The sequence below is a fragment of the Callospermophilus lateralis genome, chromosome 7 (assembly GCF_048772815.1).
Source record: "Callospermophilus lateralis isolate mCalLat2 chromosome 7, mCalLat2.hap1, whole genome shotgun sequence".
Classification (NCBI taxonomy): Eukaryota; Metazoa; Chordata; class Mammalia; order Rodentia; family Sciuridae; genus Callospermophilus; species Callospermophilus lateralis.
This window is the reverse complement of record NC_135311.1, coordinates 20208935-20226708: the sequence shown is the minus strand read 5'-3', so window position 1 is coordinate 20226708 and position 17774 is coordinate 20208935.

Here is a 17774-nt window from a genome sequence, read left to right as displayed (position 1 = left end):
CCATCTTTGGCACTTTGTTTTATTTGATCCTATGAAGCAGATAGAGCTGGACAGTATTGCCCTGTGCAGAGGGAAACTCAGAGAGTTTAGTAACTTTTACTAAGTGAGGGAGGAAGTGTTTGAGCACAGATTTATAAGCCTAGGGTCTTTCCACCACACCAAGCGGCTGTGCTCTAGGGGGGCATAAAAGCCCCCCACGTTGCCATTGGCAGTTTTGACCTCGACATTTCACCCTAAAGCTGAGACCCAACACATCATCTCACACACATAAATGTGGGCTCACAGACGGGTGGGTCCACACACTAGGCCCTGCATCTAGGTATGCTAATCCAAAAGTAGCAGTGAGGGCCGGAGCTCCCTGGTTCTTGAAGAAGCCCTGTGCCTTTTCTTCTTGGCCTCATTTTCCAACATCCCTTATGGGAGGCACGCTCACCTGAACACTCTGGGCAGTGGAATGCACGCTGACCTGATAGATGCATCACTTCCAGGGCTGACCCCTAAATCCTTGCAGAACAGATCATTCTCCTTCTACGTCTGCCAGCTGAATGGCGGAAGACAGAGTGCAGCCCTCCTTGGCTGCACACTAGCATCCCGAGGGGAACTTCAAACCTCTCCACGTCCCAGCTGCATTCAAGAGCAATGAAGCCTGAATCTCTGGGAGTGGAACCCGGGCATGGAGATCTATTAAAACTCTCCAGGTGACTCTGACGTGCAGCCAAGGTTAAGAACCATGGCCTTAGAGCAAAGTGTGAGCCCAGTCCAGCAATATAAGCAACAGCTGGGAGCTTGCTAGAAAAATGGACATTCTCAGGCTCCACTCCAGTCCTACTGAATCAGAAACTCTGGGGTGGTGTTAAGCCCTCCGGGTGATTCTATTGTACACTGATCACTGCCCTGGAGAGAGGGCCTGGGTCCTGCACTGCTGCTTGGAGAAGGGCCCTGTGGACAGCCACCCTATCACAATACCCATGTTGGACTAGCGTGTGGGTGAAGAATAAACGTACTGAGTTAAGCCTCTGATTTCCTAGGTAAAGCGACCCTGTGGTTTCAGAGAGAACGTGGAAGAGCTGAAGGTAGGGAGTGAGCCGTGGTGTGCAGGAACGGCTCATTTGTTCAGTGTTTGGGAATGCGGCGAGCCTGCTAACTTCCCCCTGGTAGCACAAAGTGGACCAAGGCTGGAATAGTCACACCATGGAAATCATCAAATGCCACACACCAGGACCTCTTTTCCCGGGAGCTAGTGGTTGAACATTAACTCGGTGTCACAATGGCAGAGTGGCGCAAGGGCCCTGCACGGTAATGAACTATGGAAGGAAAGGCCATTACCTGAGGCTCCAAGCCCCAGCCAGCACTCAGCTGCTCTCAACCACACCCTGTGGGTGCCAAGTCCTTGTACTTAGAGCTTCTGGAAGCTGAGCGAGGAGGACCACAGAAACACAGGAAGCAAGAAGTGCCTTGCAGGTTAAGAATCATGAGCAGCTGTAGAGTGGGTTTCTCAACCTTGGTGCTGTAAACCCTTTGGGTCAGATGGTTCTTTGTTGGGGGTGGTCCTCTTGTTTACGGTAGCATGTTCAGCAGTATCCCTGGCCTTCGCCTGCTAGGTGCCATTAGCCATCCTTCTCCTCCAGGCTGTGCTACAGAAAAGGATCTCCAGGCATTTCTAAATGGCTGCTGGAAGGCAAAATCACCCCTAGTTGAGAACCACTGGTGAAGAACTCTGTAGATGGATCTGATATGCAGATGCTAACACTCAATAATATGGTGAGGGAGGGGGGGAGAAGAGAAGTTCATTGGATCAGACAAAAGGGAATGAAGGCAGGGAGGGGGGCTGGGGACAGGAAAGACCATGGAAGGAACTGGACGTAACTCTCCCGTGTTCATATATTATACACCACCAGTGAAACTTCGTGTACAGTCGCAAGAATCGGATCCTAATTAGAATGAATTATACTCCAAATAAATATCAAAATAAATTCTACTGTCATGTATATATACAAAGAACAAATAAACAAATAAGCCACTCGGAAGTCTGAGGCAGGAGGATAGCAAGTTTAAGGCCAGTCTCAGCTACTTAAACAGACCCTATCTCAAGGGGCCGGGGTTGTGGCTCAGTAGTAGAGTGCACGCCTAGCACGCATGAGGCACTGGGTTCGATCCTCAGCACCACGTAAAAAGTAAAATAAAGATATTGTGTCCACCTACAACTAAAAAATAAATATTAAAAAAAGAGATTCTGTCTCAAAATAAAAAATATAAAGGATTAGGATGCAGCTCAGTTGTAAAGCACCTCTGGATTCAATCCCTAGTACCTCCCTGCAAAGTATTAGATAGATGGGAAGAAACAGCCTCATGGGGGAGGGACAGATCCCATTACAATTTAGAGGAAAAGATTTTCGGGTTCAACCCACTCCCACATTTGTTTCTAATCAATCTTGTCCCCTCTGTTCCCTCTCTGATCACTCCATTCCCTTCTCAACCACACAGTTCCTGGAGACTTTATCACTACATTTAATTTTTGGATTGGGAGTATCCAATGATGCTCCCAGAATGCTCCAGGTGTGTAGGCCTCTCCCTGGACACTATTGGTCTTCATTCCTCCCTCAAGAAAGTATGATTCAATGACTGAGAATACTAGTTCAAATGCCGTCTTGTCCGATGGATCCTGGCTCTGCCACACTTCAGCTGTGTGACTTTAAGCAATTTTTTTTTTTTTTTTAATCAGGGGTTGAACCCAGGGATGCTTAACCACTGAGCCACATCCCCCGCCCTTTTAAAATATTTTATTTAGAGACAGGATCTCTCTAAGTTTCTTAGGGCCTCAATAAGTTGCTGAGGCTGGCTTTCAACTTGTGATCCTCCTGCCTCAGCCTCCTGAGCCATTGTGATTACAGGCATGCACCATGGCACCTGCTTAAGCACATTTCTTGACCCCTATGAGCCTCCATTTCCTTGTTGAGCAAATGGGGCTTTCTCCATTTGAAAATATTTTCTCCATGAAAAAATACTCAACAAATATTGGCTATTGTTTTTCACAAAACAGATTTTACAGGGTCTAACCAGTGTGAAGGACTCTGCACCACAATCTGGGGACAGAGTCTGGCTCTGTCTTTGCCTTGTGTTGAGCAAACACAGCACAAAGTCTCAGTCCCTGCTACTCACAGTCCAGAAGACGGTGCAATGATCAGGGCTTAAGAAGATGTGTGGTAAGTGCCTGAATAAGAAAAATGCCCCGGTATTTAAAACTCACTGGAGGAGGCTTGGAGCCTGGGAGGAGGCTCCTTGAGAAATTAAAAGTGGGTACTGGGCAGACCTTCTTGTGCTCCACTGGGGGTATCTCGATTTTTCTGGGCCCTCCTGATAGAACCCCAAATTTTTTCTCTATTTCCTTTTCCCTTTTCCTCAATCATGCACAACCCCCATTACTTTGTTCTGCCCATAGGTAACCATTTTAGTGTTCATCTTTTAATTTCAGTGTATTTTTGCAACCTGGGAATTGTATGTGTGTGTGTGTGTGTGTGTGTGTGTGTGTGCGCGCGCGCGCACACGCCTGCTTGTGCACATGCTTTTTAACTTTTAACATGAACAGTCTCTAAGGGACACAAAAGTAGAGATGATAATGCAGCAAACCTGCACGTAGCCATCACCTTGAACAGTGGCCAACATTTTGTCAGTTTTGTGCCGTCTCTTTGCTGCCTTCCATCCCTCATGCTTTCTTTGAGTATTTTAAGACCTATCCCACATGTCCTTTCCCCCATAACCCTGCAGTATGCATCTTCAACAGAAAAATGACCTTTAGAAAACTCATAACCATCAAGCAGATTCTTTCTCCACCTCTGCCACTTTTCTTGCGAAACGTCTTGTCCTTAAGATCCATCCGGGTTGCTCTGGGCACTCCTAATCCACTGCTTCTAATTGCTGAGTACTCTTTATTGAGTGCATCCACCACATTTGACCTCTTCTAAGTAATGGCCACCCAGGTGGTGTGCTGCGCCCCTTCAGTGCCAGTAAAGCAGAGTGAACACCCTCACACGTGGCTCCTTGTGGCTCAGTGGGAACTTCCCTGGAGGCAGAATGGTGAGTCACATGGTACATGCATTTACATAATCTGACCCAAAGGACCAGACTGCCCTTCAGCATGGCTGCACCAGTGCATACGCCTCCCACCGTGTGTGAGGGTTCCCCAGCCCCCTCCTCCTGCCAAACACTAGAAGTATCCAGCTTTCTAGCTGTTCTCAGCCTGGTGGATGTAAATTTCCATTGAAACTCATATTTCTTTGGTGATTTACAATGATTTGAGTATTTTGCCATATGTTTGCTAGACTTTTTTTTTTTTTTTGCAGTATTAGGGAATGAATCCAGAGACTCTCTACAGAGACTGAGCTATATCTCCAGATCTTTTTTTATTTTTATTTTGACACAGGGTCTTCCTAGCCTGCCTAGACTGGCCTAGAACTTGTAATCCTTCTGCCTGAGCCTCTCAAATCACTAGGATGTACCATTGCACCCAGCCGATTGTTAGAATTTAGAGTTAACTTTTCTATTCATTGCATGTTCATATCTTTTGCTCGTTTTATCATTGGGATTGATGTCTTTTTCCTATTTGGAGGTGTTCCGGCTGTATTCTAGGTACTAGTCAGTTTTAGACCTTGCAAGCATCTCTCCATTCTGTCATTTGACCTGTGGGCAGAACCCTTTTGACCCAGAATCCACCCTTCCCTCCCATTGCCAGATCAGGGAAGTCACCTGCCTGATCCCACCCATTTGTGGAACTCTATACGCTTTGCCAGGGCTGGCTATAGGAGCAGAGTTATGACCTGTTCTCCACTGAGAGAAGTCCATCAGGGGGCTTCCAAGAAAAATGTCCTCACTTTCCAGAGGCACAGGAAGATCTAGTGTTTCTCCCCTCAGGTGTTCTTGGGCTGTGACCAGGAGCTTCTGCAGCCACTTTGCTATTAGCCTGAGAATAAAACCCATCAGGAAGGCTCCAAATACTCAGTGGCATGATTGAGACACTGTATCAATGACCCTCAGGGCTGCCCAACCTCTGGACTTCCTTTTAAGTGAGATAACAGTTGTCCATTTTGTCTAACCTACATGGAGCCAGAGTTTCTGATACCTGTGGTGAGAAGGATATTGATAGACATCATCTCAAAACCAAAGATTTTCAAATATTCTGATCACTAACCACCACTAAGAATTACTTTTTTTATATGGCCATCCAGAATACATCTAACAGAAGCAATGCCTACCTGCTTAACTTCATGATGTCCAATCTGCTCACAGAAGCACTCTATCGTCCTATTTCTCACTGTAGTTTTTTTTTTTTTTTTTTCAAATGATAAATGTGATCCACAAAGTTAATTACACAAGCTACTAACAGGCCATGATCCACAGTTTGAAAACACTACTTTAAGTCTCAGATTTCTGAACTGGGGCCTGACGGAATAATAGGCTTTAGTCAAGTAAGGTGGAGGCAGGGAGGGAGATGTGTGTGTGTGTGTGTGTGTGTGGGTTCTACACAAGTGGCCTGCAGAGGCCTCAGTTGGACAAGCCAATCAGACACCTCCCTCCCCCAAGGGTAACCAGTGAGTGAGCCCTTGATAAGCTTTTGTGGATTGGCTGTGTCCCCTCCCATAGCTCTCCTCCCAGGATGCCTTTCTGCAGCCTTATTCTGGGAGTAGATAAGACTAGAGCTCTTATCTCACCTCTGCCTGGCCCTCAGGACACTGTGGGCCCTGAAGCCTGCTAATTAGAGATGGCTGGGAGGATTACCAGGCCCTGCTCTGGCAGCTGTGCCCAGCTCTGAATTCAATACCCAGTGCCACACAGGGTAAGGGCTCACCTTGATAAGCCCCCAAGACAAAGCAAGAAGACAGATAGGGTTTGTTCTCAACAAAGCAGCCACCCTCTGAATACAGTTTTTGTTTAAGCCCCAAGGCTGGGAACATTCCGTGGCCTGGTAAACTCCCTGTCTGCTCAAGGTCAGGCCTTCCTCAGCATTCCTCTCTGGAAATGTCTCCCACGGCTGGCCCTGCTCCTGCCCCCTGCTCTGGGGGCAGTTATGTAACTCTTAGGAAGACCTAGAAATGCAAGCATATGGTGCCCTCAATTCCCGGCACAGCCTGGCTGCTTCACATTTTTAGCTGGTGCTGAGAGACTGGCTTTCACACACACAAGGGCGCACATGAGCGCACACACACGTACACGGCTCTGACTCACAACCACATTTCTGCTGCAGTATTTTAGACTTTTTGCAAGTTAAATACAACATCTGGAGCCACGTAAAAGTGAAAGCATAGGATATTTGTCCCTGTAACTGTAAGGAAGGGGAAATGCATACATTAGAATAAAGAGCAGGAAAGGCCTCTGAAGCAGGATGCAGGAGACCATAAAATAGTGCCACTGTAGAGCCAGGGCTTCTTGATGCCTGGGCTTTGGCTCCAAGGACAGTACGTGACTGACAGTTGAGTTCTGTGATGAAAGCCCACCAGGCTTGGTGCTGAGTGCACAATTTCAATGTGCACCAATTATGTATTTGCAATAAGTAAAATGTTAGAGAAGGAAGCTTGATTTGGGGGTGGGAGGTATCTAGAAAATATGTCCCACAAAATATTTTACTAAAGACCCTGAAAATTAAGATTCAGAAAGCATTTTGCTTAAAGAAGAAAATATGAATAAATATTTACGGAGGAGTATAGTTGTTACAAACACTATTTATAAAGTTAGGGTCAACACAGATTCTCATTCCAGCTCCACAACTTACTGAGACCTTCAGTAAGTCTCTTTTAACCTCTAAGTCTTAGTTTCCCAATATGTAAAATGGACAAAACATTGTGAGAGTGTTTGTGAGGATTAAGTGAGATTACAGAGCATTTAGCACCATGACTACAGAGAAAGGACTTCTAAATGCAGCTGATAGTACAATTTACTTTAAATGCAACTAAAACACCTTTTGATTGGATGATAGAAGAGATTTTAGGTCAATTTTCTTTTCTTTCTTACTCTGTAAAGTCTGACCTACTGGAGAGAGGCGGAGTCCTGTGAGCTGGCTGCTTCCATAAGTTAACTCCTAACTAGAAGCTGCAGGACCTTCGTCTGCCAGCAGGGCTGGCTCATAGGGGTGCCACTACTGATTTCTGTTGCACTTGCTTTGCTTGATCGAGACACGCTATCTACTTGAGCTCCTGGCTTTCCAGGTGTGGCTACCAATGCGTACAGCAAATGCAAATGGCAAACAGAGCAGAGAGTAGATTCACTAAAGAGGGCGCTGATCCTGTCCTCAGAGGGTTTGCTGGCTGCCTAGGCACGGTTGGCTTCCCTCTGATGCTCTCTTTTTATAGGGTACCTGCCCTTTCTGTTTACCTGTGTTCGTAATAAGCAGGTAGTAAGGATCAGTACCCATCACGGTGTGCAGCTTGTAGATCATTTTAGTGAAGAAGACACTGCTACCATTTCCCAAGTTCTAGTTAAATGTCAGGAGATATATATATATATATATATATATATATATATATATATATATATATATATTTCTCTTAATCCTCACAACATCCCTATTAATTCCTCTTTACAAATGAGAAGAGGAGCCTCCCTCCGCCCCCACAGGCTGCTGAAGATGTCCAGTTGTAAAGGGGCAGTGATGATGGAGAAAAAGATTTATTTTAGCACCAACCACTATGAGATACCCTGTAAATATCACCTCATTCAATCCTTTTAACAACCCTGAGGGACCATCCTTATTATAAAAGATTTTGCATTTCTTCATTGTCCTCTGCCCCGTACAGGATTGTTGACTGGGGCTGTTCTATTGCTGTGGTCCCTGCAAGGGTTAGCCAGGAAAACTCCTCTTAGGGTTGAGAAGGGGTCCTTGCATTTACAAGCAGGCAGCCCACACTGGAACTGGACACTGCAACAGGCACTCGATTCCTGCATGGGCAGGGTCTCACTCAGTCTTCATACAGTCCCTGAGGTCAGACTGCCACCGTCCTGCCTCACAGGAGAAGGAGCAAAGGCTGGGAAGTTCTGAGAATGCACACAGTAGTAGTCCAGGTGGGTCCAATTGCCCAACCCACCCCCTGTCTGGGATGCTGACTGGTTTCTGAGCCACGGTGGCCTCCTAGGTTCAACCCACAGATCCCAGCAGGACTTTGCTGCTGGGTTTTTGGACTGGGGCCTCATGAAGCTGACCTTGGCCTCCAAAGCCAGCCAGGCCTCTGGCAAACAGGAAAAAGAACCTGGAGACACCCACCAGCGTCCAGAGTCATCCAGTAAGAGGTCCCATACTTAAAACTCAGTGCATCCTCTAAATGTTAGACATTTTGAAAGTGTCAATATGATAAAATAATTTTAACAGAATCTATAGTTCTTCCACCAAGCAAACCATTACTGTTTGCATGTATTCTGCTTCATTTTATGTGTATGGATTTATTGTTATATATATATATAACACTAATGTTATAACTTGAGGAGACAGGGAGTTTGCCAGGCCAGGGAACGTCCTCACTGTGATTTTTAATGATAGCATTTTCCCCGCTTTGGGTCATTTACCTGAGCATCTGCCAGATGTCTAACATTCAAGTGGTTTCTGTGATAAACACTCTTGTGTATAAAGTCTTCTCAATATTTAGACCAGTTTCCTTAGGTCTTATCCACGGGGGTGGATTTACGAGATCAAAGAGCGAGGACATTTCAAGGCTTTCGGTATCGCTGAATAGCTTTCCATGGGGGGCTGAGGGAGGATTCGGGTACTTTGAATGCTTCCACTTATATCCTAAAAGGTTCATTCATGAAAACAGTTAAAATGTACTTCTGTTGAGAGATAGTAACTCTTTTGGAGAGTGTTTACATTTAAATCCAGATCAGAGTTGAAGTAGAAAATCTTTCGTCCTAATGATGGGCGTTCAGGCATCAGAGAGCAGGTTAGGGAGGTCCTTTGGGTTGGGGTTTTTCTGGTGACCCTGAGTGGGTGGCCATTTATTCTGCCTCTACTTAAGACTGCACTTGATTCCCAGCCCTGTTTAGAATTCTCAAGGAGGTCAAAGGTCGTGGGAGAAGTGAAATATTTCCTGAATCCCCAGACTTTGAATGATCATGTCTTTTCTCCTGCAGATGCCAAAGTAACCCAGTAATGATGCAGGATCATGGGATACTACCTTCAAACTGTCCCTATGTGCAGCAATCACCCAGGTACATACATACTGTTGAATTGATTTTGTTGTCAGTGTGTGGGCTCCAGAGTGAAAGACGAAGAACCCAGTCCAGTTTCTTTTTCACTCTTGTAAGTCTACCTGCTGTCCGGCATCACCACACCAATGTTGCTACCATTTGTTCTATGATCCCCAGGAATGAGATGGAGATGATCAGCAGGTGGACCATCTCCCTATGGGAAGGGAGCCTAAGAATCTGCGGGACTGAGATGCAGGTAGATGAGAATATCACCTCTTTGCCTGGCTGGACAAATCCATCTCTTCCTAAATGCACTCTGTCTGCTCTGTGATCCACCCCATCCCCAGATCTTGGCAAGTACCCCTTAGTTCATTGACATCCAGCCTACATTAGAGTCTTCTGTCCTGGGCTTTGCCCTACACCACTCACATTCCTCCTTAGAAGTATCACACTTATCCCTCTCCAAGCTGCTGGGGCACACTAGCAGGCAGCGTCCACCAGCAAGTGTCTCTGCTGAAGAGAGATGCCTGCCTCAAGATCACAGCCATCCTTCCCAGGACAGTCCACACCCCGTGAGGCATATAGGTCTGCCTCCCTCTTGCCACCTTCCAGTCTCCTCCGGAGTCAGCTGGGGCCTCTGGGAAGGCTGCTTTGCGACCCGTCTTCTGTCTCTGCCCAAACTGTTTCTCAATTTCCTTTTCTTGAAGGTTTCAAGCCCACGGATATTCCCTGATAAACCTCCTACCTGGAAATCTCCATCTCTGCAGCTCCTTGTGGAAAATCCAAACTGTGACGTTAATCCTGCGTGACATATTCACTGGCTACTTTCTTGGTCCCGTATCTAATAAATATTATCTAGCAACAACATGGGGATAAGGTCACAACTCAAAATAGGCTGCTTAATGTCTCTGTGACTTGTGTGTGTGTGTGTGTGTGTGTGTGTGTGTGTGTGTGTGTAACTTGTTTTTTTCCGATTCTCACAAAGTTTTGGCACTCTCTGACTCCTATTTCTAGATTACAGATGGATTTTTAAAAATTGATTTATTCATTCTAATTTGTTATACATGACAGCAGAATGAATTTCAATTCATAGTACACATGGAGAGCACGATTTTCATGTCTTTGGTTCTACACAGAGTCACACCAGTTGTGTCTTCATACATGTACTTAGGGTAATGATATCCATCTCAATCCACCAGCTTTCCTATCCCTACCCCCCTCCCTTCCCTGCCCTTGGCTTTGCCCTCCATTCCTCCCATGCTCCCTGTTCCATCCCCGAATTGGATCAGTATCCTCATATCAAAGAAAACATTCGGCATTTGTTTTTTGGGGATTGGCTCACTTCACTTAGTATATTATTCTCCAACTCCATCCATTTACCTGCAAATGCCATGATTTTATTCTCTTTTAATGCTGAATAATATTCCACTATGTATATATACACCTCAGGGTTTTTTTGTTGTTGTTGTTAATAATCAGATGACCTTAAAATAGGAAAATTATTCTGGATAGAAAGAGTTCAACATAATCATGAATTGTTAGAAGTGGAGGGAAGCAGAAGAGAGAGATGTAACTATGGAAAAAGGATCAGAGAGATGCAGTATGGAAAGTGCAGGGCTTGCTGTTGCGGTCTTTGAAGATGGAGAGAGACCCCAAACAAGAACTACAGGTGGCCCCTAGAAATTGAAAAAGGTAAGGGAATAGATCCTTCCCCAGAGCCTACAGGAAGGAATGTGACCCTGCCAACACCTTGATTTTAGCCTTGTGAGATCCATGTCCCACTTCCATCCCACAAAATTGCAAAATAAAAAAAAGTCTATATTACTTTAAGCTATTACATTTGTGGCAGTTCAGGACAGTGACCATAGGAAACTAATACACTGGGCAAATTCACTCTCTACTCACTTACAGGGGCAGCCCCCACGGGAACAGCAAGGAGGAAGCAACTAGTACAACTTGTTCACACAAATTACTCTTTTCACTTCTGTCCTGGTGCCACCAGCTAGGTTGAAAAGTTCTAATATTTTTCTTTTAACCCACTTTTTTGGAGTGAAAAAATACATCCAAGAATTTTAGCAGTGAAGGAGAATAGAGTTCGTGTCTATCAATCGTTTTCAAGCCTGCTTTTAGCGGAAGAACTCTTTTTTATTTTTAAAGGAAATCACAGACATTGCAGTCTCCAAGACAGATAAAAGTGGAGCTGTCCTGATTGAAGCCCAAAGTCCGTTTTTGTCTTTTGCCTCACTGAGGAATTCTAGGTCTGAGGACAAAGTATAAAAATTGCAGACATGGTCACTGGATCCCTAGGCTGGAGAAGCAAAGCAAAATCAAAACTCGGGTCTCTAGCCTTAGTCCAGAGCCTAGAGAAAGAGATTGACTCTATGATGTTCTCAGCAGTAGGCTGTGTCCTGGCCTAGACTCTCGGATTTCTGTGGTCTGTGACATCTAGGAAGCTTTGCAGAACACTCACCAATTGCCCATAGGCAGATCTACACCTTTGTTTGCATGTGTGTGTGTGTGTGTGTGTGTGTGTGTGTGTGTGTATTGTGTACTGATTTTCACACCTGTTGTCAATGGAACACACAACTTACTACTCTTTGGTGTGACTGTCCAGTTGCTGAAGGCCTGTCCGAGTCCAAGCCTCTCTACCCACCAAGATATCAACACTCCACACTGGAGTCACTAAGGCCTTGCCTCCAGAGTCTCCTTTCAAAGTTTAAAACCATTTCATTGATTCAAATGCTCACATCTTGTCATGTTTAAACAGGTTTAATATCGAGCCCTAACAAAATCTCTGGATTCTTGCCATTATAATTTTTTTTTTCTTTTTCCTTGTACATAAACGAATGTGGAATCTTATAAGTCACTGACATCTTGGATTTATAAAAACATGGTATGTGTCTTGGAATGGTGAGAAAGAAATTGACCTGTTAGTGCCTTTGGGGGATAAAGTAGAAATTAAGAGACCACAAAGAGTGAAAAACATCAAGGTAGAAGAGGAAGAAAACCAGGAAAGTCTCTGTGCGTAGATAGCAATGTGTGTGCTTGTGGGCACGTGTGTGTACATGCGTGTGCAACATAGTGTGAAGGATCTGAACATCCAAGAACAAGAGAAGAGAGAGGATGGAGACGCAGGGGAGGTTTTCTAAGCCTATATCAAGTTTATATTCTGGCCTAAAAAATTAAATTAAGATCCTCATTTGCTTGGGGAAGCAAATGAGATTTTAAAATGGTCCACAGAGTTTGTAACAATGACATTCATCACATCAGAGTCAATAATTAATCAAGTAAACATAGACTATATAACTTCAAGCATAATTGAACTCCTTTGTGCTACAAAATGGATGCACTTACTATTTCTGTGTGCCAGCTAAAGATTAGATGGCAGCTAATGTGAACCCATAGCAAATGATAACAGGATATGTCTGCTCTGTCAGTCCATTTGGTTACATGAACTATTAATGCATTTCACCAGAGTCTTAATCAAGGTCAGCAGCTAAAAGGTACTTGCCAATCCTGGAACGATATTTAAGATCTAAAAAATAAAAAAAAAAGATACTTTTGAAATACAGACGTTATTAACTTTCATTAATTAATAATCAAGACATGAGTTTGTTATTCAAACAATTTTGTTTGGGAACAGAAGGAGGAACCAAAATTGCAATCCAGGGACTTGTTATTTCGTCTTTCCTGCTATAAAAATTAGCTATCACTTGGTGTCCAGCCAAGGCCACGAAGTCCCACTTTGCTTGCCTTTCATTATAAATTTGGAGATGTGCTCCTCTGGAAAACAAATTCTGCATTAACACATAATAAAATTCTGTGCAAAAGGATAACAGATCTTTAAAAATCACACTGAGGAAAAAAAACAACAGTTTTCTGCTGTTGATTCATCATGTTGTTCTCTGCAATTCACCAACATGGATGCACAAGGCTGGACTATTTTTATATTTTTGTGTTTGGCAGAAAAGCATAAAGGTCTAAAGAAGAAATATCCCTGATGGCTTTGCTGAACAGAACATAATGAACCCAAAATCTCTCAGCTCCTGCAACTCCCTCCACAGCCCTCCCAGCACTCCCAGACCTGTTCCCAGAGGGCTTGGCACACGCCACTGGCATTTAGCAATGCTCGGAGCTGATCCTATGGAAGGTTCTGGCAGATATGGATGCAGAAGTGACCGCTAAACACAGCCCTATGGGAACAAATGAGATGAGGGCTCTGAAAATCTGGCAAATAGGCTCTGTCTGTAAAATCATGTCCCAGAGTGTAAAACTTCTTCATGGTGCGTTTCCACATGCGGAATTCTGCAGAGCATAGCCCACCCGATTCAAAGAAGGCACATACCAGAATTCTTAGACATTTCCTAAGGGAGTACCACGTGCAAGGTGTTGCATAGGGCACCAGAGAGCATGCAAATTGTAGGATCCACCAATGCCACATTTTGAGGACTCTGAAGAAAGAGGAACAAATGGGAATGTAGCTTAGTTTTCTAGCAATGACAGGAACCGCTGTCCTGCATGTGCTCTGACCTCACGCTTTAGCCTTTATCTCCAGGGCTTGCTCTAGACAGCAGCCACGGCAACAAGCCTACAGAGTCACGACACCCACTGGGTCACAATCAAAGGGAACAAAGAGGACAGAGGCCCTGTGGCTGAGTGATGCTACATTGTCCCTGCCTGGACTTGGATCCAGAGAAGTAGAGTGTCATTCAGCCTGGCACCACAATTAAGTTTAGAACAATTTCATCAGCCCCAAACAAAATCCTGTTCCCTTTAGCTACCACCTCCCCAACCCAAGGCAACTACTAATCTGCTCTCTGTCTGGAGAAATCAGAGATTTGCCTGTTGTGGGCACGTCATGCAAGTGGAATTACACATAAGACCTTTTGCGTCTGCTTCTGGCTTCTTTCATATAGGACAATATTCTCAAAGTTCAACCGTGTCTTAGCGTATATTTTCTTCCTTTCTGTAACCAACTAATACTTCATTATGGATGGATATACCACATTTTATTTATCCCTACATCAGCTGGCAGATGTTTGGATTGTTTTCATTTCTTGGCCATTAGGAATAATGCTGCTATGAACATTCATGTACAATTTTTGTGCAGATGTGTGTTATCAATTATTTTGTTTATAAACCCAGCATCTGACATCAGTAAAGATCCACTGAAGCTGGGCACAGTGGTGCTCAATGGTGCTCCAGGAGGCTGAGGCAGGGGGATTGAAAATTCAAAGCCAGACTCAGCAACTTAGCAAGGTCCTAAGCAACTTGGTGAGATCCTGCCTCAAAATTCTTCAGTACAAAAAAAAAAAAAAAAAATCTAGTGAATGGAAGGGAATAAAAGGTCTCTTTCATTTTCTTAGAAGATTTTCTGGAGGTTACTACAAAATACACTAATGTTAACAACTAGTGGCAAGTGGTGACTAAACCTGTCACAATTCTCTTTGTGGTTGATGTGGGTTGAGGGAGGCCTGACCCTTCCTGTGAAGCTGAGAAAGTGGGGAAGTGTGGGGGGCGGACAGAGTGACTGTGTGCCTCCCACGTCACCCGGGAAGACAGAGGGCTTGTCCTGATGACAGATTCTCAGAGGAGTGAAGGCCCCACAATCCAGCTGACTCACTTCAGGTGACATAGCTGCCCCAAGTAGCTAAGATGGGACTTCACAGGGATAGCACCTCCTAGCCGGGCTGCGGGATAAGGAAAGGAGGAGACCGGGGAGGGGCTGGATGCTCACTGATCCACCATCCAAGGAATGCTCCAGAAGGGCCCATGTGTGATGTATGTGTGGTGTGTGTGTGTGTGTGTGTGTGTGTGTGTGTGTGTACGTGTGGGACAGAGCTGTGGCTCACGCAACTTAGTGTGCACTTGGTATTTCAGTGAACCTGATGCTGCTCATACCAAGGTTTGTTATCCGTCATCAAGGGCCACACAAGGATTTAGAGTTGTCACCAGTCATTGGTGACATGTCACCAGTCATCGTGCCATGATGAAGCCTCAGCCTCTCAGCCCATTCCTCATGTCCCACCCACACTTCTCTGCTGCCCTGGCCTGCCCAAGCACGGGGAGAACTGCTGGAACCCAGATTTATTAATGGCAGTGTGGTTGGCAGGTGGCCTCCCAGCTGGTGCTAGGCAGGGGCGTGCCCCCACAGGTGCTCCTGTGGCACACCAGCCTGGATCGGCTCCTCACAGTGCTCTGGCAACACGTGCTCTGACCCAGCTGTCCTGCGTTCACTGATCTGGCTGGAGTTGCAACAGGCAGATTGGATTCCTAGGGAAGGAGCTGAAGGAAGCTCCTACTTGCACCCTCCTGGGGGTCTGCGGGCCCTTCCAGCCCAGCTTCCAGGCAGTGTTAGCCTTTCATCCATGTTGGGCCCCAGGGACACTTTCTCCTTTGCTCCCTTTCACGTGTGATGGGCTCTTTTCTCCCTAACAAGAATAATATCTTTAAGGAGGAGAATAGTTCTTTTCTCTGTAACAGCTTTCCCGAAATCTTCAGAACACAGCCCCCAATTTAGAAACCAGCAAGAAATCTTTTCTCTGTCTCATTAAATAATTTTCATGCCTAATACTTACCCCATAAGCCTAGTACTTACTCGAGGCCTCCGCAGTCATTTAACATGTAGCCACTATTGTACGTGCAAATAATATTTAGTGTGTTTTTTTTTAATTTCAAAAGTAGCACATGTTCAATGTAGAAAATTTAAAAAGCATACAAAAGGAGTAAAATCCACCCATTACCCAACACATAGATGTAATTCCTATAAAATATTGGCGTCTATTTGTTTTTCTATTGGCATTTATAACTTTTTAAAAAATCGCAATCCTAACACACATGCTATTTTACAATCTGGGGACTAGTTTTGCGCACTACTGAATATTTTTTTAAGATACAATGCTAGAAATGAAATTACAGGACTAAAAATAATGAACATTTTAATTAATTAATTAATCTATTTGTTTATTAGTGCTAAGCCCAGGGCCTTGCAGATGCTAGGCAAGTTCTCTATTACTGAGCTACATTCCCAGCCCTTTCTTTCCAAATTTTTAGTCTATCTATCTCTTTATTTGTTTATTTTAATTGCACAAGGTCTCTCTAAATTACTGAGGCTGGCCTTGAACTTGGGATTCTTATGTCTCAGCCTACCAAGTCCCTGGGATTACAGGCCTGTGACTGCAGTAGTATTAAGTGCCTTCTGATTGGAAACCTCAAAATAAAAAAATAATTAAAAAAAAAAAAAACAGGAAAAGGACTGCAATGAGCAGGCCCAGTGACATCAAAAGGCAGAGTAACAAAAAAGTGATAAACAGGCACATTGTTGGGCAGAGAATAATGTGTTTGCAAAAAGACCTGTATTCATCAAGAAAATCTTATGTCGCATTCCCTACTCCAGTGTCCTCTACTTTAAAAGGTAAGAGAGCAGACAACGCATTTTAGAAGCACCACAACAGCAAGCGTCCTTTTAATAGCAGAGCAGGTGGAGCAAGGAGGGGTCTTGGTGTCAGCCTCAAGGCTCTGCTTGCATGCAAACCCCACAGAAACACAGTCACCTGCCCTCAGTCTGGGGTCCGTCTGGTCTCAGTTTCCCCATCTGAAAATCACAAAATAAATGAGAAGCTGCTCAGCATGGTTTCTGTGAGTATCAAACAAGATTGAACTATGCAAAGTCCTTTGTCAACAGCCAAGGGCTGATCTTATTGGTAAGAATGAGCACTGAAAGGGGGAAGGGTTGCACCCCAAGAGGGGGCAGGTACTTCCCCGGAAAGCAGGAAGGATAGAGCAGTGGCGACTCCCTCCTATCCTATCTCTGCAGCACCCAGGGACTTAGGAGCTGCCCATCAGTAGCTCTTTTTGACACTAAAATGATTGAATATAATAACTTGTTTCTGTAAGGAGAAAGGAAAGGCCTTTTCCCATTAAAATTCTGGCCCTCTAAGTTTTGCTGGAGACCTGATATACTCAAGGTGTTTCTTGTTCCTTCATATCATGGGGATTTAACTGCTCTACATTCGCAGGAAGCTTAATTGGCTCCCTTGCTAAAGCACTGGCTCCTGCCTTTTTCCTTTGCATTTGTGGCAGGTCTCACAGGACCATCTGGATATAATAATGTCCCAAGGTGAAAAGAGGTGACATGCTGGAAATTGCTTGGAAGAGAATAAAATACTATGCCAAGGTAGGGGCTAGCTCTCAATTTGCAATGACATTCAGGAGAGCCTGAATATAGACCAGGTCCAGGAATGTGAATTCTGGAGCCAAATAAATACGTGTTGAGTCCTGGCTTTGTCTCTTACTAAGCGCATGACTTTAGGCACATTATTGAATTGGTCAAAGCCTCATTTTCTCCTCCTCATTGCAACTTTAGCCCTGGGAAGTTGTCTCCATTTTCCTGTATTTGGTGCATGCCTCCCTCCACAGAATGCAAGCCCCAGGAAGGCAGGGATGTGTTCAGCCTTGTTCAGCCCAAGATAAGAAGAGCAACGCTTCCAAGAGGACGTGTCTGATGAGTGAGTAATTCTGCCACTACCTTAGGCCATCTTCTGTAGGAACTCCACTTTGTCCCTCCAACCACTTCAAGCATGGTTTGACATCTGGGATAAAGGTGACAA